At 38.1% G+C, this 25,930-nt stretch overlaps 1 long non-coding RNA gene across 1 annotated transcript; it reads left to right on the forward strand.

Annotated features, from left to right (window-relative positions):
• Positions 1-14,315: 14,315 nt before the first annotated feature.
• LOC138720638 (uncharacterized) lies at positions 14,316-25,418 on the forward strand. Its single transcript, XR_011337449.1, has 2 exons — positions 14,316-14,496; positions 25,021-25,418. It is a non-coding gene; the product is annotated as an uncharacterized lncRNA (long non-coding RNA).
• The last annotated feature ends 512 nt before the right edge of the window (positions 25,419-25,930 follow it).

Consider the following 25,930-nt stretch of genomic DNA (forward strand, 5'->3'; position numbering starts at 1 on the left):
TTTTGAGTGTAAAGGTTTCAAACTCTAACCAGATGCTATTGAAATGAAATCAAAATATGAATGGAAATATAAAAACTCTATGGTATGACTATTTTTCCCTGTCACTAAAACATGGTTTGTTTTCTTTACTGGAAGTGTAATTCACTGTCAATAACAATTCTGTGATTGTAGCCCCATGGTATACTGCTAATTACAGTATGGCAATGTCTTGTTTTAATATAATTATGGGAAAATTTAAATAGGATTGAAATTTTAACAACTGCTTTTAAAAAGCAAATGTTAGATTAAAAAAAGAACTCGCTTATTCTCTCATTCCATTTTTCCATTATCTCTTTATGTTTTTCTGGTGTAGTCATATACATAAATAAAGAAAATGAAAGTCTGTTTTCCCTTCTAGAATGTGTCTAGATAGCTGAAAGAAATTGCTAAATTAGTCTTTTAACTGCTCTGTGATTTTAGCAAACAAAAAGATTTTAGAGTAACAGTAATTCTGGAAAGCATATAATGAGTTTTGCCTTTAATCAGAAAAACTCTGCAATGTTTAAACATTCCCTAAATATGAAACTTATCCTAGAATAAAAGACAGTGTCAGTGCTGGAATGATCCTGTGGCTGACACTAGTATAATTTAGTGAGTTTACTGGAAGCGACTGGACTGTAGGAGGATGTTTAAGCAGAAGCAGTGGATAACTCTAAGCACGCTTTAGGTTGGACCTAAACTGACTCTTATTATTGTACCAGTTATTTTGCTGTGTTTTGCATGTCAGAGTGCATCTCGTGCACCCCAGCCACACATGGGCCATCTGTTGAAGGTACGAGGATGGAACTCAGTTAAGATAATTCCCTAAAATGTAGATAGGTTGGACGTCAAGTACTCTGCATCATTTGCTACATGTGCAATTTTCTAGTGTAGACACAGATTTAGTCATTGTGGCACTGGATGATCTCAGTTTTGTTTGGTTTTGCAGCTCTGCATCCTGGCATGGAGGCGGAACCTTAATAATATCTTGAGGTACAGCAGATTTTAAGCTTAGCACTACTCTAGAATGCTTTCTAAGTGTAAAATGTGTTTTGGTTCTATGGCTAAACCTGTGGCCTTTGGATTAGGAGGTACTATTCTGGAGGTTGTCACCAAACCCAGAAGCTGATTTGAAGAGGTGACAGCATATCCTTTGGTCGTGCATCACACTGTTTCAGTTCCTGCTGGAGCAAAGTTGCTTTCCAGGTGCTCAGTCCTTTCATGAGCCAGTTTCACTGAAGAAGGGCATCTCTTGTCATGCAGCTATAGACCCACTGGGCCAAAGGGAGTGACATGACCCACCAGGAACAGGATGAATAGGAAAAACATCCATGCTGGGTTTATTCTGCAGAGTACACCTTTTGTAAGACAGAAAAAGTGTGGCAATAGTGGTCTGAAGCAAAACTTGATGGTTTTGCTTGACTGAAGAAATGGAACATGATTACCAACATACCAGCTGAAATGCAAAAAACCCTCTTTCACCCCCCCGCATTTGTCATGTTCAAAGCCAGATATCCTGTAGTGTTCCTAAACTAAAATTATATAAATTTACAAATTAAGAAAACCCAAACCCAAACCAGTCAGAATTTGCCACAACAGGGAAGCTTTGATTTATGTTTTTTCTCTTTTTAAATTCCTCTTAATGACTGTGCAGGGTAAAACTGGCTTAATGTCCCCCAAACCCCCGGTAATGTTAACAATATGTAGGAGAAGAAGCTTCATTTACTGATGTTCTTGAGACCACAAAGGACCAATCTGACAGCTTCATTTGCTTTTACTAAAAATAAGGAGTAGATAAATTCTTAAAAATAGTAAATGAAACCATTTGCTTATTTTAATTAGGTAGTTAAAGATGTGTAAAATCTTCTTCTCTGAGGAGGTCTGCATCTATTTAACTTCAGAGAATCCTTCTTAAGTAAAATGAGTCCTTAATCAGCAATGCAAGGAGTCTAAATTAATCATCAGGCAACTACTTTAGGCTTTAAATCCCTACTTGATGGTGTTTTGATCCACAGTAAATATTTAAATAAATGTTAACATAGATACTCATTGTCCACTCCTGAGAAAGAAGTTAAGTAACTCAATGTCAGCAAAGCTGAAATACTGTGGGATTGCCTGTAAATAAAGGATTTTGCAGATGTTGCATTTAAGGAAAAAAAAAATCAAGATTAAGTCTAGAAATGGGAAAGCATAAAAGTAAATGCACCCATCATAATATACCCCCTTTCTCTTTCATATCATCTCTAAGCACCCCAAAAGAGAGATTAACTTACCGATAGGACTCTGTAAGATAACTTGAGAAATTTCATCAAATACTTTTCTTTTGTGTATAAAAAGGTAGTTAATTTTATTTGCCATACTACTGTGTGTGTTCCTTTCATTGCTTTCACTAAGTTAAAATAACAGTCCCTATTCCTGCTATTCTATTAATTGTGTATTCAAACCACTACTGAGCTTTGCTACATTCACAAAGGTAACCTGTGAAACAGTTAGAAAAAGCCCTATATAATATAGTAGCCACAATTAGAAAAATGAGTTTGTCCAATGCACAGAGCTTCAGGGTGGCCCTTACACTGCTGCCTTGCCGCATCCTAATATTTTCTTTGTTAAATTGACAGATGGCAGCGAGCAGCCTCAGAGAGCTTTGGTTTCTTCTACTTCAGGCAACGAATGGAATGGGGAAACATTTCTGCACCTTTGTGCAGATGTTGTGGGATTAGGGTTGATGCTGATAGCCTGCTCTTATCCAGCCAAGCAGATTTATTTCCAGATCTCACATTTCCAGGCCATTTGTAAAGGTCTAACGTGTTGTTGTAGATTGTATGCAATTCCTACCACACTTTATGCTTTCCTGGCATGTCCGTGCTTTCTGTGTTTTTTGTCCAAACAACAATCATTTTCAGAGTGAAGGAGTTACCATTGCAGAAGCTATTATAGCAGCCCACACCATATCTTTCGGAAAAGGCATCTGGGTCATCCAGCTCTTTATTTTGTGGTTCAAGGTGACAAAATATCAAAAGTTTGAAAAGATTTCTTTGGCTGAGCTAAAATACAGCAGCTAATGGAAATACACAGCTGAAGAAACCATGACATTTATCTCAGCGGAGGGCTTTTATTATCATGTATAAACACATCTCAGAGAAGACGCAACGTGACTTTGCTGTGAGGAGCACACCAGAAGGAATTCAAGTGGTGGAGAATGTCCTCTTAGTTTATATAGGAAAATACAAGCAAGCTTAGATAAGAAACGATAATGTCCTGCTTAGCACTTCTAACACCTAATAGCCTTTTTATGTAAGTGACTAAATCTGGATTATGTTTCTCAGTACTGGGTAGCCTGTCTTAAATTTGTCGCTGTTGTGACTAACTAAAGTAATATAAACTGCTTTTTCCTTCATGCTGCCAACTCTGGAATTCAGCTTGCAAAACTGCTTTTTAAAATGGTAGGATTTAAAAATACGCTGATTACTTAGCACAAGACAAACAGGAGAGAAAAAAGGAGACCAAGTCTAAATGTGCAGCATAGAACTAGTGGTATTTGCATGAAAAAGTTCAGGCATTTTAATAACTTCATATGGGTCAAGAGGAGAATGAGACCTCTATGCATCTGTGGAAGATTTTTATAAAAAATTGAACACCATAATTCTACTCTGAAGGACTTTCAGCCTTACTCACTGGGACATTGCCTCTTGTTTATAAAAATTCCTTTGTTTTTCAAAATCCTGCCCATTCCCCAGGGATGCTTCTGGAGGAGAAATGAGTGATCCCAGTGGCAAGACTTCTTCTTGCCCTTCCCCTGTAATGCATCTGCGGCTGTCTTGAAATTTTTGTTACAGTTGTTGTTCATTTGGGGTTTGCAGTCTGGAAATAGTTTGTGTTTAGGTCTCATGTGACAACTGAGGGTGAGTGTTTAGGGCTGGTATCTAGTCTGGGTGCCACAGCTGTCACTGCCTTAGGAAGACCTAGGACTGCATCCTCTGGTTCCCCACGTGTGGTACAAACCCCCTCACATGGTGACACTGCCTCAGTGCTCACAGTAGTCAGGCTTCTGAAGTACTGTGGGTGTTTTGCATTAGAAGAGCCTCAGCGTTTTTGATGTGTCACACGGGAGGAATGGCATGTGCATCGTGAATCAATATAAGGATGCAAGCTGCATTATTGTCATTTATCTTGTAAAGGATGTGACATTTACTGAGAGTATTTCCCAGCACGGGATCCATGATCATTTAGGCTGGAGAAGAGACTCCTGTATTTCTTTTGCACAATGTAGCATCTTGGCTGCAGCAGGCTAGCACAGGCACATATCTCCTTCTCTGTAATGTTCTAAAAGGAGAGAAGTAATGCTGAAGGGCCTGACAAGCAGCACTTCAAGACTGCTGTGAATGACGTGGAAAACAAAGAGAAGGGGCAAAGTGTTGTGGGGAGGGAAGACAAATAAAACAGTCAGCTCAAGACCAAACCTTGACAAGAGATCAGTCACTGAAAAGACCATCCCCAGTGCTGAGGAAATGTGCTGTGGATAGAGCCATGGCAGACAAATCAGATGATGATGAGGTCTTATACCAGTGAGAGATATTGGAAGAGTAAGCAGAATTTAAACATGCTTTGATTGGTAATAATCCTCTAGTAGGTGTCTGGTTATGCATTTAGAGGAATTAAAAACATACTGAAAGATGTTAAAAGATTATGTAATATGCAGCATCATGTAATACAGTGGCAGAAAAAGCCAACAAGATTTTTTTAACTGATTTACCTTATTCTGTTTAAATTGCATGTGTGTGAAATATGCATATATGTGTTTACATGTATACAGGGGTTTTTTAACTCAGATTCTAGAACATTACTGCTTATTGTCTAGGTAAATCATAGGGAAACAGGCCAGTTTAGTAATATCTGTTTGCTGACTAGGCTTGGATCTGCAGGCACAAAAACTTCTTTTCAGTAAAGCAGAGATATTCCAACCAAGTGTAAAGAACTGTGTAGGAAAATATTAAGCCTTTTTTTTTTTGGAAAGGATGCAAATAGTAGAGTTGCTGTTTCTTTTACCATCCCATAATAGAGTAGGGATGCTTTATGTAGTCAAAGAATGTATTTTAAGAAAGTGTTGTTTAAACAAGCAAACAAAAACAAAAGCCAAAACCTTGAAAATTGGTGTCTGATTCCACACAGATATAGGCATGGGCATAATTTCATGAATAGAGTAGTTAGCTGAAATTGGATTGAAATGCAGCCAGATTAATGACCACCAGCACAGGTCCAGAATCTTTGGAATTTCCTTGTAACTTCTGGGTCATGTAGATAATGGATTAATGCTTCATTTATGCCAAAAAAATAATTTTTTTAAGCATTTTTGAATTCTGCGGGAAGCCATGTGGGAAAAGGGAAGCTTTACCTGAGAGCTGAACATCTAAATGCCACCAAAAGTCTGGGCTTTAGTTTCTGTTTTTCTCAATTTATTAGCCTTCTCCAGCACTATTTTCTATGTAGTCAGTTTTAATTAAGGATCAATAATAATGTCCATGCAGTTTACTACTTCACTCATTTCAATTGCAGTTGATTGTTTCTAGTGTGTTCTGGGCTGTGTAGCAGGAAGGTTGCTCAGCAACTATGATGTGCAGACAATAAAATTAAGTGGACTTGGCTATTAACCATCTTTCCACCCTTCATTGACACTAATTTCTGAAGCTTCCCTTGACACATGCTGCATGTCAGAAGAGGATAGCCTTCATCATGTTTCCCTTGGTTTCCTGGGTCATCTCATTTAAGGCACATCCTGCAAACAAAGCATTTGTTCCAAGAAGTGGTGCTGTGGCCACAATAGACACAATGCAAACCATGGAGATGGTAGAGGTTTTCTTGGGAGCCACAAGGTTGGTGTTTCTGATACCTAGAAGGTGAGACTGAAGATCTGCAAGGAAGTCTGTACATGTACTCATGAAGTTTTCAGCCAATGAATTGTGCTGGAAGAAAGACTGGAAGAATATGTGGACAGAAAAGAGAGCTTTTCATGTGTTAGGCTAGTGCTCTATAAACTTTTGAGTGATGTACTGAAAAGCCCTTCTGTTTTTCTATGCCTAAGGCTTGTTTAAAAAAAAAAAAAAAGAGGCAAAAGAAGCCTGATTATAAAGGTCTACATTTTAACTATTGGAATCTCCTCATACATCACCAGAAGCTCATATGCTGTACTTGACATAATTAAATTCCACGTTAAGGGTATTTTTCATTAGTCTTAGCTAAAAAAAAACCCCTTCTACTCCTTTTCAAAAATATAAATCATAGACTCATAGAATGGTTTGCATTGGAAAGGATCCTTAAAGGTCAGGTTTGTCCTATTGCAAAGGGCCCCACTAAAAAGCCTTTCTTATAAGCCACCTTTAAGTATTGAAAGTCTGCTGTAAGGTCCCCCCAGAGCTTTCTCTTTTCCAGGCTGAACAACTCCAACTCTTTCAGCCTGTCCTCAGAGGAGAGGTATTGCATACCTGTGGTCGTTTGTGTGGCCCTCCTCTGGACTCACTCCAACAGGTCCATGTCCTTCCTGGGCTGAGGACTCCAGAGCTGGATGCAGTACTCCAGATGAGGTCTCGTCAGGGCTGACTTGAGAGTGAGCATCGCCTCATTTGTCCATCTGGCCATGCTTCTTTTGATGCAGCTCAGGATACAATTGGCCTTCTGGGCTGTGAGCACACGTTGCTTACTCCTGTTCAGCTTTTCATCCAAAAGTACCCCCAGGCCCTTCCTGGCAGGGCTGCTTTCAATCTCTTCATCCCCCAGCAGGTATTGATATTGGAAGCCACTGTGATCCAGGTGCAGAAGCTTGTACTTGGCCCTGTTAAACCTCATGAGGTTCACACAAGCCCATTCTCAAATCTGTCCAGGTCCCTCTGGATTTCATCCTGTCCCTGAGGTGTGTCAGCCACACCACATCAGCTTGGTGTCTGCATATGTGTTGAGAGTGTGCTGGATCCTGCTATGTCATTGATGAAGCATTAAACAGTACTGGTCCCAATATAGACCCCTGAAGGACACCACTTGCCACTAATTTCCACTTGGACATCAAGCCATTGACCGCTACCCTCTGGATGTGACCAGCCAACCGATTTCTCATCCACCAAATGGTTCATCCATCAAATCCACAATCTCCAATTTAGAGAGAAGTATGCGGGGGACCGTGTCAAAGGCCTTACACAAGTCCAAATAGAAGACATCCATAGCTCTTCCCTTGTCCACTAGTGCTGTCACTCCATAGAAGACCACTAGTTTGGTCAGGCAGGCATTGCCCTTGGTGAAGCCATTCTGGCTGTCTTAAAACATTTTCCTGTCTTCCACGTGCCTTGGGATAGCTTCTAGAAAGATCTGTTCCAAGATCTTCCCTGGCAGAGGGATAAGGGAGATGAGGCTAACTGGTCAGTAGTCCCTAGGGTTGTCCTTTCTACCATTTTTAAAAACAGGCGCAATGTTTTCCTTTCTCCTTTCACCAAGGACTTCTGACTGCCATGACAACTGTATGCCTAAGAGTGCAATTTGCTTGCTTCCCTATCAGATAGGTGGAAGGTAGAGAGGCTCTGGAAGCATCAGTGAAGAGGTGAGGAATTTTTCCATCTAATTTTGTAAGTGGGAATTGTTGGAAGAGACCTTCCGGAGTTCACCCCAGTGCCTACCCACACCCAGCAAGGTATTTTCAAGGTACGCCTGAATCCATTCTTGCTGACGTCAATGGCAAAACTTCTGTTGACTTGAGGTGGGAGAATAATGAGGCCTCAGCACTGCCAGTTGCAACTGTGAATCATAAAAGCAGAAATGCAGTCTTGCGACACAGTATGAAGTTATTTTTGTAGATTTCCAGAATCAGCAGGGATGAAAACAGTAGATAGTTTTGCAGGTCATATGTTTCTTCTTACCTTGGTAAAAAATTGCCTCTGTTTGTGAACTTATTAGCAGAAGAGCCATTAATTCTACTGAGTGTTCAGGAAGACGGGAGAGTCCACGTAGCAGCTCCTCAGAAGGGTGTTAGATGAATATGTTTTTGATGAGCTATCAAGTATCATGAAAGCTGTGAACCTCTGTAAAAGCAAATCAAACACAGAGCTATCTTTCTGCGACTATAGAGGACCTTGCCTGTGACAGAAGCCGCTGGTTTGAGGGAGATTAATTTCTGGGCTGCTTTTGAACAGGGATTTTCAATGTACTTTGAGCTTCGATGCTCAGTTCCTGCATGTTTTTTGCTATTTTAAAGCTTCACGGAAATTGGGGTGCTTGGAAACTGCCTTGAGGTAGGGACCACTGTGATAATTAGGCTCTTGCTTTTATCCTGGGAGACAGGGACATCATACTGCGGAATTGTACTGGGCAGCAGCTTTTGGCTGAAACTTTTTGTCCTGAAATTGTAACTTGCTGAAAAGGAAAATTTCATTAGGGAAGAGTTGGTTTCGGTGATTTCTTTTTTATTATTTTAAAATAATAATTTCAAGATACATTTAATACTTTTGTCATTTAGCTTAGAAATTTTGGCAACTTAAAATTGCTGCTTTTTTTTTCATGTGGAATAAATATAGGTAAGAGATGCAAATAAAAATGGACTAAAAACTGCAAGTCTATTGAAATGGATTATTCTGATTGACATGTTTATAAAATGTATCCATATTTGGCACTATGTAACATTTTGGGATTTAAAAGGATTTTTAAATATCCAGCTTATCTGTATGACAAGGTGAACTCCAGAAATCTTCATCAGCTTCAGATTTACAGTAATCATTTAGGTGATGTTAGTGGGTAATGCGGATGAAGCACAGAGAAAATTAACATTTTCAGAATTCTGTGACTGAATGGTAGGAGGGGACTGGGGAAAGAAGGTAAAAGTCCAATTAATTAAGCATGTTTGATATTGACTCTGTATTGTTTATCTATGGAAGCTGAAATATGTACAGTATTTATTTATGAGAAAGTTTTGTTTTAATTTGAGTATGATAAAACTTTTTTTGGTGCCTAAGGCTATAGAAAAGGAGTATTGTTGGAAAGGCCACTTCCATGTGAGTGTTGGAATGGTTTCCCTGTACACCTATAAGTCTGAATGCAGAAATGGTTCCTTTGAATTAATGAAAAATAGGCAGTTTGCAAAACTTTCTCAAGGACTGAGGAGCTCTGGTGTCTTGTCCCCTGGTGGTATCTGCAAGAGGCAGTGGACGCAGAAAGGAGCTGCCTGCTGCACCTCTACACGCCTCTGTGTGTGATGTCCATGCACAGTGTGAGTGGCTACATGCTAGTTATAAAACCAGCTTGAGTCTGTCAAAGGCAACACTTTAGTGAGTGCAGGCTGGTTTAATAACGACTGGTTGTATTCTGGGTCTCCTTGATTCAATACTCGATCAGGGAAAAGGTAGTTTAAAACAATATTCAGGAAATTCCAGGCACAGGCAATCCTCAGCAAAAAGCAAGAGTTAGCAGCTCTGGTCCCTGTATTCCTACCAAAGGTCTCTGGTAGCAGGTCACTGATAAGAACCACCACTTTTTTAGAAGTTTATATCAATGTATAGTCAGCTCAGAAAACTTTTATTAATCTTACATATTAAGTGCGATAAGTATGTCTTTACCTGAACCCAGATAAACACCTAAACAGAGGATCACAGAATCATGGCATGGTTTCAGTCGGAAGGGACGGTGAAGGTCATCTAGTCCAACCCTCCTGCAGCAAGCACGACATCTTTAACCAGACCAAGTTGCTCAGAACCCTGTCCAACCTGACCTTGAATGTTTCCAGGGTTTTGGCAAGAAGCTGAGTGAAAACCTCTATGATGTCAGTGGGAGAGGAGTTATAGGAGCATGACGATTTCTAATAGTGTGCTGAGACCATAGACCTGATGCTTTGCTCTCCATTCATATAGGCAAATCTTTCTCCTCAAGTAGTCCTGTACAACAGGGAAACAGCCAAAGGTAAAGCATGAAGTGGAAGGTACATTTCATGACAGCTGAAGCCAACCTGGTTCAGGATGCTCAGGAACCATTCATTTCAACCAGTCTTGGCTTTCATTCATGGCACCTGTGTTGATATAGGAGGTAGAAGGAAATGTAAGGGAATAATCAATATATAAAGGCAAGATGAAGCCATTATTTTTTTAGCCAACTCAATTTACTTCAAGAAACCCTCGGAGGGGTGCTGTTCAGACTTAATATTGGTGTATTAAACATTCCCAAAACTACCATTTTGTGCAAAAATTAACTAATTCTAAGGACTTGCCAGATAAAGAAATACTGCATGTGATTAGTTCACTTCTTCCAGTTGTGCCTAATGTCAAGATTTCTTGACAGAAACAAACTTGATTTTGAAATTCAGATTCTCACTTTGGCTTTTACCAGGCAAGTTTATAATTACATGTGCCCATATCTTAATGAAGTTGCATTATATCATTTGGCAGAATTACAAAACGTAATAGCCTGTGGCACCGTCTGTCACCTGCAAAGTGGATTATTGTTGCTTTTCTTTGTTTTACTGGGTTAAGCGAGTATTTAAGGGTATTGTCCCAGGAATGCATTTTTTAACAAACATATGGTGTGAGTTCATAGGATATTACTCTTGCTTTTTAATCTTTTGGAAGAAAGTCCCACCTGAAAACACTTTTTTAAATTACTATGGCAGGTTTCAGGTCTGATTTTAATTTTCTGTCATAATGAAGGCAATAGAGACTTGAATGAAATGATGACAGATCTACAAGTGATGCTCCATCTGCTACGCTGTCATGTAGAATATTATTCTTCAGAGCTGAACTTCCAAGATAAAACAACCTGCTAATGTAAAAGAAATTCAAGGGTATATTTCTTTAGAAATTTTGGTGGTAGTAAGGAAAATTCAAGTTAATTTACTGATCGTTAAGGCTTAAAGTGAGGTATGAATGAATACTTACCTAGCTACTCCTCTGCTGTAGCTATGCTGAGCTTTCAACAAGATTTTGCTGATTTTGAAGCTATAGTTTTATTTATTCATGTGCTTATTTATTTTATTTGCTTTTGCTTGGATGCAGGCTCAAGCCACCTTGTGTAGTAAGTACAGATAGCTGGGCTTCCCCACCAGATCCAGGCTTTCAGTCCTGTTTCAATATTATACGCAATGACTAGCTGTGGACAACCACTTCTCTTTCCTTTTCTTAAAGGGAAGAAAGCAGCATCACCAGCCAGGGAAGGAGATGTTAACAAAGCTTATATGGATATTGTGTTGTTAGCTCCCAGTAAGGTCTATGGGAGATGTTTTTCTGAGTTTCAAGAAAAAAAATGGGGAAACTGAGTTTTGGACTTACCACACACCACCGCTCTGAAAATTATTTTTCAGTGTTTTTTTTGACAACAAGGCTGCTAGTTCAAGGGAATACTTTCTTTAACTGTAAAATAAGGTTTTGTACTATTTGAGTTTTTTTAAAAAATTTGCTCTTTCTCACATAAAACCCCAGTTTGAAGTTTCATTATAAAAATGCCAAAGCACTGGAAGTTATGCGTTTTAAGTAGAGTTTAGTTTACTCTTCCTATTCGGTCAGTTGAGTTAAATCCCACACAAATTCAAGAATGCTGCAGACTTGAATCTGAGTACTTCAGTGAAAAATTGCATTCAGCTGTAATTGTGATCAAGTAAAGCAGTGAGTGATATTAAAGCATACTGTTATTTATAAATTTCATGTTTAAAGTAGTGTCTTGAATGGAGTTCTAATTCTGATTGGAGGAGGAGAAAGAAAGAACAGATGAATACAGGACAGGTGTTCCTCTTGTGAATATATTTTTTTAAATTAGGTTCAATCTATTCTTGAGAAAGTTCAGCCCTGCTTTCTAGGTGATTCCTGAAATTGTGCGAACTTTTTCAGTAGCCCTGTAAAGTGTTTAGTTTCATATAAACGAAAGTCCAGTATTTACCAGGTAAGTTGTGCAGCACTGGATGTGTAAAACTGTGCAGTAGTTGCTGCAGTGAGTGGTTGGATTTCAGAAGTGCTCAGCATCTTCTGCACAGGCACTAAGACCTTTGCAATCTTATTTTTTATCATATATTGGCAGTGCACAAGGATAAATTGTAATTAGTAGATTTCAGTCACCACAGATGTCAACAATAATATATAATGTGTCTCTTTTAAACTTATAAGTTCTTTTTAATTTTTCATGCAAAATGTTCTTGACAGGTTTGAAACTGATGTAAGAAAAGTTACCGTTCAATTCAAGGGGGAAGAAAATGTGATTTAATATCCCAAAATACCATGGCCTCGTTGCGTGTGCATTAGTGTATGTGGTGTTCCTTGACAGTGTCTTTGGGATGCTACATTTCAGAAGGATGCTTTCGAGGGCCCGCTGTGTCTGGAGACACCACTTGTATTGCAGTGGATCAGTAATTCTTTGTTGCATTGACAAATACACGTCTCGTGCAGTCTTTTTTTAAATGGAGAGTGTTTTATTTCTATTAGTAGTCAGGTGCTGATGCATCAGGTGCTATAAAATCGTGATGGGAAATTCACTGGAGTATATCTGTCTACAAATGCGAGCACTGAGTTGCATTAGAGAAAGCAGTGCTGCTTTTTGCCTTTTTTTCAATTTACATTTTTATGTTATGCCACTTTGGATTGTACAAATCTTAACACCTGTTATTAGAATTATGCCTAGCCCATTTCTCCATTTAGAGATCTTTTTCCCTAGAAGTATAACCTTTTGCAAGGGAACAAAGAGAAATTGCCACGTGTTTTCAAGATGTGGTAATGGCCTTTAGTGAGGCTAAATCCATTGTCTGGAATCCAGTCAGAAAGTTTTGGCTGGGGGTAAAGACTTGCAGATTCACAACTGTGCTACCTTTTTTCATACACCTACATGAGTCCACATGGGGTCTAATTGCTTTTCCTGGGGTTGTATTTAGTAACTGATTGCAGATGGCTTTTTGACAGCAGGAAGGAGAAAAAGAGAACTTTCTCTTTTATTTAGAATTAAGTTGAAACTTGCAAGCTGCTAATACATTTATTCAATAGAGACTGCGACCTTGAAAAGATTTCTTACGTTAACAGTGCACAATTCTGATTAAAACATGCTATTCTCTTGTTCCCTACCTGTTTGTTTATACTGACTAATTGTCCATTGTCTCTTTTTTTTCATTTTAAACCCTTTGGAACAGAAACTGTATTTTCATTCTAGAGTCACATTGAAGTTGTGACACTGTCACACCCTGGCACCCCTAAATGCTAGAACACTACACATTCACTCTGGTATATTTTGACATTTGTGATGTATCAATGCTGATTTGGTATACAAATCCTTTTAAGACTCTGTAGGATGTGGAAATCCTTTAAGGCTCTGTAGGATGTGGAAATGCTTGTGGTCTTATCTGTTTTTCTTTTCTAATGGGTTGAAGCATTGCTTGGAGTAAGATTTTTGATTTTTTATTTGTGTAAAATTCACATCCATTAATTTAATTTATGAGTTGGAAGGGTAAAAGATAAAACCTGAAATACTACTTCCCCTATTAGGGAGTGGAGGGGCTGGTGGGGCATGATTGTGCAGTGATAAATGACTCTGAATATGCTGGTGTGAGTACCGGCATCCTTGCCAGGGTTGCAATTGCCTCTGTGAAACCCCTGCAATTGTTGAAGCTGTGATGTAACAGCCCTCAAAACAGCAGGATACAACTGAAAAGTTGTTCTTTGTTTAGGTAACAAGGCTATGTATCTGGGGTGTGCCTAGTCATGTGAAGTTTTGGTGCCAAAAACATCCCTTTGTGAAAGGAAGTAACTTCCAAAACAAGCTAGTCTTTTTTTTAGGGGACAGACATGTAGTGATGACAAAGATGCACAAAATTGCTCTTACTGCAAAGATTGTAATTTCTGTAGAGTTGCCCCATTGTGATGTATCAAGGATGCTAAGGTATTTTCAATATATTCAGCAGAAACAGTAACATACTGGACAACATGAGGAAGCAAGAATTTTCAAATAGTGGTCTGTATTCACCATTAGGAAAGATTAGAGTTGTTTGAAAGAGTTTATATGACACAGTTGGAGATTTCTGTAGAGGTAGTTGGTCTTGGGATGCTGTATTTGTGACAGCCTTTGTGATCTTCAAGTTAGGTAGGTGAAATATGAAGTAAGGACCCATAGAAAAAAGAAATTCAACCTAACTTTCTGTTCTTAATTTCCTTAGGCTATCTAGAAGCTTTTCAGCTGCTGGCGCAAATCTGAACAGCCTAAGAACTCCTCCAAGTTATATCCTAACAATGGGGATAGATCAGCCTGCTCTATAGGTTAGAAATAGCAGGAGTGCAAGGCTGTCATGTTATTATGCTTATTATTTCAGACAAGTCGGCTACACAGAGTGACTCCAAAGAAACACGGAGCTGAATTCCTCTGCATCCCTGGTGGCACAGCTTCGGGGCTGATGAGCAGTGTACAGTGAGAAGAAAGCAGCTGAAACCCCATGTCTGTTTTTTTAATGACCCCATGGTAACTTGGAGTGCATTACTGTTTTTACTGCTCGAGGTAAGTAATCAAACTGTTTATCCCTTCCCAGTTTGATTCGGGAAACAGTCCTATAGACAGGTATAGATGAAGAAAAGAATCCTAAACATAAACAAAATATAAGAGGGGAAAAAAGATGGTTTACAGATATCTTTTGGAGAGCTGCAGAGGCAGTGTGAGAGACTTCTGAAAGCTAATCTGCGCTATGAAAGCACTGCTGACCTGATCCACTCCTATCTTAGCAGAAGGGGAAAGGAAAGGGGATTATTGATATTGCATTTCTTGCTTTCAGGATTTGAATTCTGACATGCTTACCCAAAAGGAGAAGGGAAACTCTCAGTGCTGTGGAGACCTGGTACCATTCTGTCAGTGTTGTCTTCCTGAAGGGACAGTCAGGCAGACAAAACCCAAACATATCGTTCCTGTTCTCTGCTTGTTAATAAACACTTTTAGCAAACTCCTTCATCTGAAGTTTGCACTCTTTATTGTCTTTTGTTTGCTGTAAAGCTGTGTTCCACAGCACAGAACTGAGAAGGTAGGAGTTTCATTTAGTGTCAGGACAGACAGAAGAGCAGAGTACGTGACAAGTAGGTCTCCAGCTCCTTTGCAATTTTGGTGCACCAACCTAGTTGCTGTGTAAATCCAGCTGCTGCAAAAGTGCAAACATTGGCGTCTTGTCTTTGAAAACGCTAACTGAAACAAAATGTCTTTTTCCTCTGAGTCTGAATTTGTGCTTTACTACCTTCATTATTTTCTTCATTATTTTTGTTTGTAAATGGAGCAGTGGAAAAAGAAGTGTGTGCCATATGTTGATTTTTTTTTCCCTCCTTAAAAGAAGCAGGACATAAAATGCCATTGCCATTTCCTCAGACGTTCATCTACAAAGCATTTACATAAAGCTGTTAAGCTTTCTGCTGTTACTTGTTTGTTCCAGTTTTCAGACCACACTACAAGGAAATAAAGACAGGAAAAATACATTAGCTCAGCTCTCCCCAAGATCAAAAACCTGGTTTAAAATAAAAACTTCAAATATAGAGTCATATACTTTCTCATTACTTTCTGGGTTTTTACGTGTGGTTTTATCCCATGAGGGTCTTACTTTATTGTGTTTTATGTGAATCTTAAGCTTTAGGATCTTAGGGTGCCTCAGTATTTTCTCTCTGACTGATGAGAAAACTTTTAAATTAAACTGAAGATTTTTTATAGGACATTGTGACCTTTGTATTTCTGCATTATACAGCCTATTAACTGGGAGAATGAAAGCTGCAGTTTCCAAATATGTTTACAACCACATAAATAAGGATGTACATTAAACTGCAGGTCTTGGAAATCATAAGTAATGAACAATATTTGTACTCTGACAAAGCAAAAAGTGTGATTAAGGATAATTGTAGGTAATTGTTGTCATGAGAGAAATGTTTACGCAGTCAGAAGTACTAAACAACATTTAAACAGTTTCTCTAAAGGGAGCAGTAAGGAACTAGGATACCAGTATATCCCCTGAGAACAATTTGACTTAAATATTTTCAGATTTTTTTTTTCTCCTTTTTGAATTTGGATGAATAGTGATTGTAATGTTGGTTTTAATGAGGACATGGAAGTTTTCAATCTTACCTATAATATCATAAAGCTTCTTTTGTTTGAAAAAACTAAATTTGAAAAACATTTCCTCATGAGATTCCTGCTGATGTCTTTTCTGGTCAGGCCAGCAATGCAGCTTACAGAAATGCAAATTAGGTTCATGGCTAATTTGGTCTTTATAACAAGGTCATTTCTGCCCATTTTTGTGCCACATAGAAGTTTGACAAACAAATCCAACTAGCTAGCTTGCTTGCTTGCTTGCTTCCTTCCTTCCTTCCTATTCTGCACTTCATAGGTTTGTAGTGGGATTTTCTTCATTTTTCTTCTCAAAGGAATAAGATTGCAGTTCCAGGTTCTTGTATCAGTAACTCCAAAGAAATGCACTGGAAATTGCCAAGTGCCTAATTATCCCAGGAATGGGAGATCCCAGGAGATAATTTAATTTCAGATATTTTTTTGAGATACTTTAATTTTCTAGGTGGGTCAAAAAAATGAACATTTTCAACACCTTGCTTTGAAAGAAACCAGATTTTGCCTTTTATTTTATTCATAAGAAAACCTAGAAGAAGATGATTCATATTTGAAAATGCATGGGTAGACTAATATTTTCTATAAAGAGATTAGATGGTTTGCAAACTTCTCTGGATGGCTCTGGGTCCCGACTGCAAGCTCTGGAAAGCCTAATTGTGGTCATTTTGGAGGATTCTCTGGAGTTCTAAAAGCCTGAAGGACAGGACTGAGGAAAAGAAAAATGCTTTTATTAACTTGAAATCTGCAGAAATGCCTTGTCAGTGATAATTAGTTTTCTGTTGGAAGTGGTTTATATTCTGTGGGAAGACTGGACTATTTCTGCAGCTACTTGTGGTGCCTTATAATCTATAAAAAGAGAGAAAAATGAATGTATGAATGATGATTACTGAGAATTCGGATACTTGCTCTAAACTGTCATTGTGCAGTATACCTTTTCATAAGATTTTGTTTTGAATAGCATGATATTTATTTACATTTTCATTTATGATTTTTTGTAGATTGCTCAGCACGTCGATTTTCATGATGGCTTGTACAAAATATGACACCCTGGTGGCATTTATTTAACACTACGCACATATTTCAGGATGCTGACAGATAATGGTCACGATTTTTGATGTTTCAACAGTAGAACAACAGTACATCCCTACTAAAGTGAGGGACTGGTTTACGCAAGTTGGATTTTCAGAGTTCTCCCACTACCTTCCAATGAACTAAGTTTTATAGGAGTGAAATACTGTGCTCATTTTGGTTTTACGCCAAGCTATACGTCAAAGCTAGGGAAACCTCATTGGTCTTGGGATGAATATTATTCCCAGAAGACAATGGAAGCAAATGTTCTGGAGAAAAATGATAACCCCACAGGCAGGAACAGTGGTTTATCCAATGAGCATTATAAAGAGTTGCATTAAAAAAAAGCCACCCTCTGGTGATAATTAAATGAAGCTTAAACTCCTACAAACCTTGATCAAAATCCATCACTGGGATTAGACTCCTATTACTGAACAGTACAGGCTGAGCTAATGCTGATGCTAGAGATTAACAATTGCTTATTAGCAAGTACTAAAGTGGTATCACAGTAAGTGCTGACTGGGAAGCCACCTCTCAAATTGGTTGAACTGCTTCCACTTTCACGCAGGTGATATGCAGAGGCTGAGCCTTATGCAAAGCATGCTAGTATGTTTTTATGGGTGGAGTGGCAGGCTTAAGTGCTGTGCTGTGTCCCCAGAAGCTGCAAAAGACTTAATTATATCTGGAATTATTTTTGCCTGCCCAAGAACTTGGTAATGTATATGTACAGAACACACCTTTTCTATCTGGATGACACCTTTTGAAAGCGAAGCTGTATGTTCAAATTAACTGCAAAGGGACAAGCACCTGCTGTATTTGCTGCTAACTGAATTCTGAAAAATGGCCAAGTTTGAGGGTGTATTTTTTTTGCTATTGTTTCTCTTGCCCGTAACTAAGAGGGCTGCAAGTGTGGGTGTTCACAGCAGGGGAAGAAGAATCTGCCGCAGACATCTCTTCAGCGGGTGATACAGGTGCAGACACTAATTAGGACACAGATGAATAAGTCTGGGGGGTTTTGTGCTAGCCCCTATGCTTGCATCCACATTGGCATTGTCAATAGTTTGCTGCAGTTCATCACAGTGATTCTGTATAAGAGCATAATTGAAAAGGTTTATTCAAGAAAATGCTGAGGTGCACTGGCAGAGCTGCAGCAGGCTTGGAAGCCTACAAAGTGTTCACAAGCCTTTCCCTCTCTCTGACATTCTAATTCCTGGATGTGTTTTCACAAGGAGATTGAAATTTTTGGGGCTGCCGGATTGTGGGATGCTACCTTTGTGAAATTGCTCATCTCATACGAACCATCTCCTGAAAAATACAACCAGAAAGGCTTAGGGAAAAGAAGTGGAGTAAGACAAGGAAAAATAATCCCTCTAAAGCTCTTTGCGGTCTGTTCCTTCCACAGCCTGGTGTGGCCTGATAAGGTATGCATTAAAACCAGACCAGTGTATCCCAGATGACTTTGAAGAATATTGCCTTCAGAGCCAATTCTTTCTCCATTCTCACTAGATTTCTACTCCTTTCCATACTCCCTTTCCTTTGTTCTTCTGTAAGCGTACAGCAAGTTAAGGTCTGTGACCTGCTCTTTCTTTTCCTGGGAATTGTAGTCCTTTACTTGCAACATCATTTTTGATTACAGTGAAACAATGCTGACTACCAATTACTGCAGTGTCACTCTGAAGGCCATATTCTCAAAGACTATAAGGGTCATTTGCATATATAAATAAGGTGAGTTGCATTAGAGACAACCCTTCACTAGTCTGTGAGTGAAACTACACTTCGATGTCAAGTCCCAACTTTAGTGGTGAGACTGCTAGATTAAGGGAAATGCATTCCTAGTAAGGCAACCCACGTTAACATATGTCAGTAAATGAAAATAAATTTTCTTTTAAAATTAGTAGTCTATTCTTAAGTCATAAAAATATTACAGTACACAAATATGATGGGTGTTGTCTTGTACTGGGACCAAAGCAAGTAGGAGTCTTAGTAGAATTGGAAATAACAAGGTTTTCTGAAACAACAGCCATAATAAATCTCTTTCTCCCTTCCTTTTAATGTGCAGTCACAGAAATAATCCTAGAAATATTCTTTATATAAAGTTGTCTCTGAGTGGGGAAACATATACAGATGATTCACTGATCAGAAATAGCTCATTCTATGTATACCCACTCTTTAGCAATATGGAGTAATTTTAAAATATTCTGAAAATATCATCAGGAAGCTCACTGAACAGAGCATTTTGTTCCAGAGTGCCCATTCTGCTTTCTAAAGAAGATAAATAAGCCGGCAGTATTTATGGACTATGTTTCATTGATGGATAAGATGTGATGTAAAGTAATTGATCAAGGATCTCAACCATGAAAAGCTAAGAGCTTAATTAACAAGGTTAGCATTGAAGTGAGATCACACTCAACAGATGAAAAATTGGACATCACTGAAATGACCAGGAGAAGCAATTTGCATTAAAAAAGTAGCAGAGAGAGGCAGAGACTGAACTGTCTCCTTGTCCCTCAAAAAGAAAATTACCTTGGGTTCAGAACTTTTAGCCTTTAATGCCTACTCTTCGACTTCAGATCCCATTTGGTGCTTATTTCTGTGTCCTAAATAATGAAATCTACCAAAAAAGCCCTGGAAATGAAAACCAAAATAAGCCGAAAACAAAACCCCCAAAACCCAAACAAAACAACCCACATCAAAGCTGATTTTTCAGATGATTTTTTCTTCTGTAAAATGACTTTTTTTTTTTCTCTTTAATAGTCCTATTCACTTCTAAATTTCACAAGGCAGAGGGCTAAGGTGTCACTTTACACTGTTGTCTTTTGGTATCTTTGTACATCCCAGTCCCTCGTGTATTTAAGATAACATAACACTATATAGAGAACTTCCACTGACTTTATGGCGAGTACTTGTAGGGAAATCATAAGTGACTTGGGTTAGGAGCTGCATGCTAACCAGCAGTGCTGTTATCGTTTATGTGCCTACAGTGTCTGAAAGGCACTGACGTGCATGACGGGTGTCTGTGCGCTGCTGGCACCGTGGAGCAGCCTCTCTCCAAGAGAAAATCTGTTCGTGCCAGAAACCAGGTTCTGGCATGGGCTCATTCCAGGTAAGAGAATATCCCTTCACATCAACTAGTGGTGCAAATCTAATATCTTATTACTTCAGATTTAAAGTATAAGACAAATAGACTTTATTTTTCTTCACTAAGACTGCTATATTTGTATATGGGTGCATGCTATTTTTTGAAACCATGAACCATACAAAAGCACCAAAACAATAGAACAGACATTCATCTTTGTTTAAAATGCTACTGGAAAGTTCTTGATGGTGCAATGATTGTGGCCATTCAAATTATTTTATTCAGTACAATGCATCTGAAATGCTACTGCCAGCTCAGCAGCTTCTCAGAAGATTTATACATGTCTTTATTACTTTTATTGCTTCAGACACTGTACTTAAACCAAATCCTAACTCAAAACTCAGGTATTGCATATACTGAGTGTTTTCATCTCTTTGCAATATGTATTATGAATTGATTATTACATTTGCAGCTTTATAGGTGACCGTTGTCAGCTTTCACTCATCTGTCAACCTTATAACTTTTTGATGCTTGTGACTTCAATTTGTAATACTCTTTGCCAAAGAAGTAGAATACAGATAAATTATGCAAATGTGATCTGGCGGAACCAAGAATTTTCTGTAAAAAATACAAAAAGTACAGGTTCTGGAAAACAAAAGTGTATCAAAAGGAAACATTTCAGAAAACAAACTGGTAATCTCACTTCCACTCACTTGGAGTAAGAAAGTAGTTCATATAAGAACTCCGTTCTAGTCTATTCTGTTTAAGTCTGTTTCTTTAAAACTCTAATTTTATTTTGAAATTAAAATTCACAGTTTTCACATTGCTGTAACGAAGTGGTTTTGCCAAGTTTTGAAACTGACTTCAGCAAGGAATCTCATTGCTAAGGACTTTTAAAGGACTACGTCAAGCACAGTAGCAAAATACACCAGCCATGCTTGCATGACATTCACGTGATTGTTCACTAAAACTAGAAGTATGTAATATTGCTCTGTGCTTTATGTTTTGCTTCATCAAAGGTGACAACATTGACAATGTCAAATGTCCTCAGAGTTTATGATGGACTCGGCACTGAAATAATCTGTGGTGAGTCTCTGAGCAGCTTTTTACCACTGGTACAATTAAGTATTTGGAGACGTGCAGAGCCTCACTGATTTCCACAGACCTCCACTTAGATATAAACATTTTCCGGAGGAAATCTGTCTACTAAAATGTAGCTCTTCTCTGAAAAGATCTGTCTTAATTTGTTCAGTTTGCTTCCAGATGTAGAAGTCCCAACTCAACTGGTTGTGTGGAGCTAAGGGTCTACACTCAACACATGAATTATACCTGCTTCTACTCTCTGATGGGGAGGATGATTTTTCCGTTGCACTAGACAGAGGCTGAAGGCACTGGATGTGCAATTTTGACACTTTTTTTTCCCAAGATAACATAAATTCATATAAGCTATTTCCTCCCTACCACTTAACTCAACTAAAGTCCCTCAACCTGTTGTACCTGCAATTCATTAGCCAGTAGTTTTTACACCTTCAGGGTTTTTCAGAATGAGGGAAAGCAAAGCAATTAATAGTGCAATGACATACTCAACAGCTTTTCACAGCAAAGCTCCTTACACGGAAGGAAATTTCTTGACACATCTGTTAGCTACTGTCAGATGCATGATGAAAAATTGCCATGGGCTATTAAAATGTACTTATTAAGTTTTGTGGCCTTATTATGTGTACTTATTATGACATAAGTATCAATTAAAAATGCAGCCATATTAACTGCATTATCTCAGTTTGAAAGTAGTGTCTGCTCTGCGGTGGATGGACATTTATCTACCTAGGGACAGAGATACAGTTTTCCACTCCTTTTTTTCAGGGCAAGATTTTCCATGCTTGTAACAACTCATTCTTTTCCTGAAGGATTATTCTAATTATTGGGACATACATAACTTTGAATTAAACATCATGTAACACCCTTTCTCTGGAAAAGCTCAGTATCCAAATCCTGAGTTAGAATAAACATGCACTGGACCCCATGGTATATCTCTCACACCAAGGTATAGCTCTCAGTGACACTGAAAATTCAAAAGGAGACATTAGAAAACAGGTATTATTTCTTCATTACACCAAGTACAGATGTTATTTTTCACATGCAGACTGTTTTTGTTCCCAGTTGCAGAAAGCAAGATGAAGCAACAGCAGTCTGTTTCTGTGGGCATGGGTCAGTGGTCCAGGATGAAGTGGCAGAGAAGTACAAAAGGTGCTCATAAATGCAGAAACAGAGGTAAGACACAAATCTCTTGTTTGTTCATTATTTTGACTTATTAGCACTTAAAGAAAATCTTGCCTCTGATTTCTTTATTGAAGAAAAAAAATGCCCACAGGGGAGATATATATATATATGTATATATGTGTGTATATATGTATATATATAAAATAAACAGAATTCACAAAACTGCAATGTATAAATATAGATCTGGGGATGAAAATCCAGAATCAAGCCTCTAGAGATCCAGAACTGTGCTTGGAAATCTTCACAGAAGATTATAGGCTGGGGCAATTGTAAATGGCACACAGGAAAAGTCTCGAGGCAGATGGATGTATAGTTGACAAGGGAGACTCAAGGTCTGGGACAGAAGTGCTCTTTTACATATGAAAGCTTTTTAAAAATGTTTCTTCTGCAGTCAGTTTTCTTCTCTGTTCCTACAAAGTAGAGCGTGTATCAAGAAATAGCTGCAGTTAAAATTTCTTTTATTGAGTAAGAAAAAAAGAAATTACCTGCTAATAAGCTCATTCTACTTAAAATCTATTTCCTACAATATCCCTCACTTATAAAGTTTTAAACTGAACGAGATCAAAGCAAAATGGACCAAGCCATGTTTCCGCAGATAAAGGACATCACTTGAATGCTTCTCTACTGTTTTACTAAAAGGAGAAGAGCTTCCTGAGCTTGTCATGTGTGTTCACCAAGATGGTCAGAGAAGGACAACGACATCAGTTTAAGGAGGAGCCACCAGGGCTGTATGCAGAGTACACCTCACAAATAAAAGGAGTTGTGCAAAAAAGGATGAAGATTCCGAACTGTTTCATAAAACTATGTGATGAATATAGAACAAGACGTATCTTGTATTACGAAATACATAACATTAAGAATGCTGTTTGACTAATAAGTTGAAATTTTGATATTAATCTGTTCTGAAAAGGGAAGATAGAAAAGATGGCAAGTCATGTAAAATCAAGATGAAAGAAAGTAAACTTACAATATGATGTGGCTAGGAATGTATGGATCTTCACGATGATTGTCATGTAACATCTACAAGAAGTAATTGCAACCTGAAGGCTTGCTGTAAATTTAATCTGAGCAAGAAATCAGCCCATTGCCTGTCGGATTGAATGGCAGTTTGAAAGAAAAGCATAAAGCTGCAGCTAGTACAGGCAAGTGCCTAGTAAAAGCAGAGCTAAAAAGATAAATCATTCAAGGTAGGAAAAAGAAAGTGTATATATGCGGTTGCGATTGATACACACCTTTGATAACGACAGCCAGCTCTGCTTTTAAAAGAATGGAAGTATTTCCTAATACCAAAATGCCACTGGAGGTAGCCTGAGAAGTCCATCTCCAGCAATGGTCTGGCATTTCTTTATATGATTGAATGTATCTTTGGTTAACCCTCACCCTGCGTTAAGTCAGTTGGCAAGTGCATTTTAGACACTGATATAAGTTAATGCTAAAGTTATAGGAGCTTACTAACATATTGCAATAAGGAGATTTCTTTTTGCATACTGATTTACCCTAGGGACTTCCCAGGAATTAATTTAACAAGAATTCCTGTCAGGGGAAAAAAAACCAGTGAAAGCTACAGAAAATATAGCTCTTTCTTGCATGGGTCCATAGCAAGAAAGGGGAGAAATTAAGAAGATGTATTATTAGGTATAAACCAGGGACTTAGTAAATGAAGAAGTGAAGAAGAGATATTTTGATGTATATGTGATAAAATCTTACAGTAGTTACAAGTTATGTTGCCTGAGATAAGTAAAAATTATTAGTGTACGCTGTTAGAGGAAAGGGATAATAAAAATGAGAAAAAGATAGCAGGAACGTTTCTCTTTCTCTGTTTCTATCTTTCTTTAGTAAGGAAATGCAATGAATTAGAGCATGCATTTCTCTAACGGACATATAGTATTGATCATATAGCAAATTGAAATCTAAACTTGTGGGTTTTATCTTTATTTTCAAATGTTGATGTTCATATTTAAGAAATTTCTAGGGGTAGCATAGTGAACTGAGGAAAAAAAATTGAGTTAAAAAAAAAGAGTACGTTAAAAGTGTTGAAGTAATACTTATACATATTGGATGAGGCTTTGAGTAACCTGATCTAGTGGGAGGTGTCCTGCCCATGGAATGGGGGTTGGAACTAGAACTTTAAGACTTTTTACATCCCATACCATTCTATGATTCTGTGATTTCCCAACTGCAGTTTAGCTTTGGGAATGGCTGAAATAAGAGTTATAGCTTTTGAGTTAATGTTCAAGTTACACACACAAACAGGAAGATTTTCATTAGTTGGCTTGAGGGGGATGCATGCATGAAGGCGTGGGAAGTTTGAATGTTGGGTAAATTAAATATCATTCTTTTTCATCAGAACAAATATTGCTGTTTCTTAAACTGCAGTGCTTAGTGCCTGTAGTAAACAAAAGCTAAAACTTTCTTATTTCATTTAGTACATTATATAAAATTCAGACACTTGTGCTTGTGAGTCTTCCAACACAGCTAATTTTAACAAACAATCTCTTTATTCTCCTCAGGAAAGAAGTCAGCTTCCCATTACTGTGGGAGAAAACAAGCAAATCCATTTAAATTAATCCAGCTTATGATTCTTCTCTTAGCCAACAATGAATTGTTAGTCATCAAGAATTTAAGAGCCATTGAGAGCTATGATATAGCACTGAGATTACATTGGGGTGAAAGGGTGAAAGCTGATACTCTATATGAGACCGGTTATTTTTGTATGGAACATGATTTTGTTTGGAGTATTAGCCACAATTTGGGTGTGACTGCAAATTTTCATTGTTTTGGTCATCCCATGCAATGAACTCCAACAGACGATGAGTGCTGAGCAACCTAAGGTGAGTAAGAGGTACCAGCTGCCTCCGATGGTACTTTAAAAGCAGTAAACTCACAAGAAATACTGAGCCAGAGAAGATTCTGTTACATTTCATATCTTAGAGGTGTTTTGTGTTAGTGGGGACTTCCAACCACCCAAGGTCAGTTTTGGAGCATTTCCACATATCCTATGTCTGTAGTTTGATGACTCTGTATATGTATAATGGATGTTTATCTCATATATAGTTTTTTCAAAAGATTTATCATTTTTTACCTGCTTATGAGATTTCCTAGGAAAAAATGCCCAGAGCTGTATCGGTTTTATAAACAAGTTCTGATTCTATTTCAAACTCCTTAATACTGATAAAAGAAATCTCTTATAAAGTGATTGTCTAATTAAAGATCTACTTTTATCAATTGTGCTTTAGAATACACTTGAGCTTTCAGAATTATGGTGAAGCACTTGAATTTTAAAACTCATGGATTATTGCGTTTCACATCAGGGGTCAAAGCAGTAAAACCACCATCAGTAAGTACCATCTCATGGTACTTACTTATCTTTCATGTTGTCAATAAGCAGTATTTTAGGTCCTCATTTAAATTAGCCACTTG

The sequence above is a fragment of the Phaenicophaeus curvirostris genome, chromosome 5, assembly GCF_032191515.1.
Source record: "Phaenicophaeus curvirostris isolate KB17595 chromosome 5, BPBGC_Pcur_1.0, whole genome shotgun sequence".
NCBI lineage: Eukaryota > Metazoa > Chordata > Aves > Cuculiformes > Cuculidae > Phaenicophaeus > Phaenicophaeus curvirostris.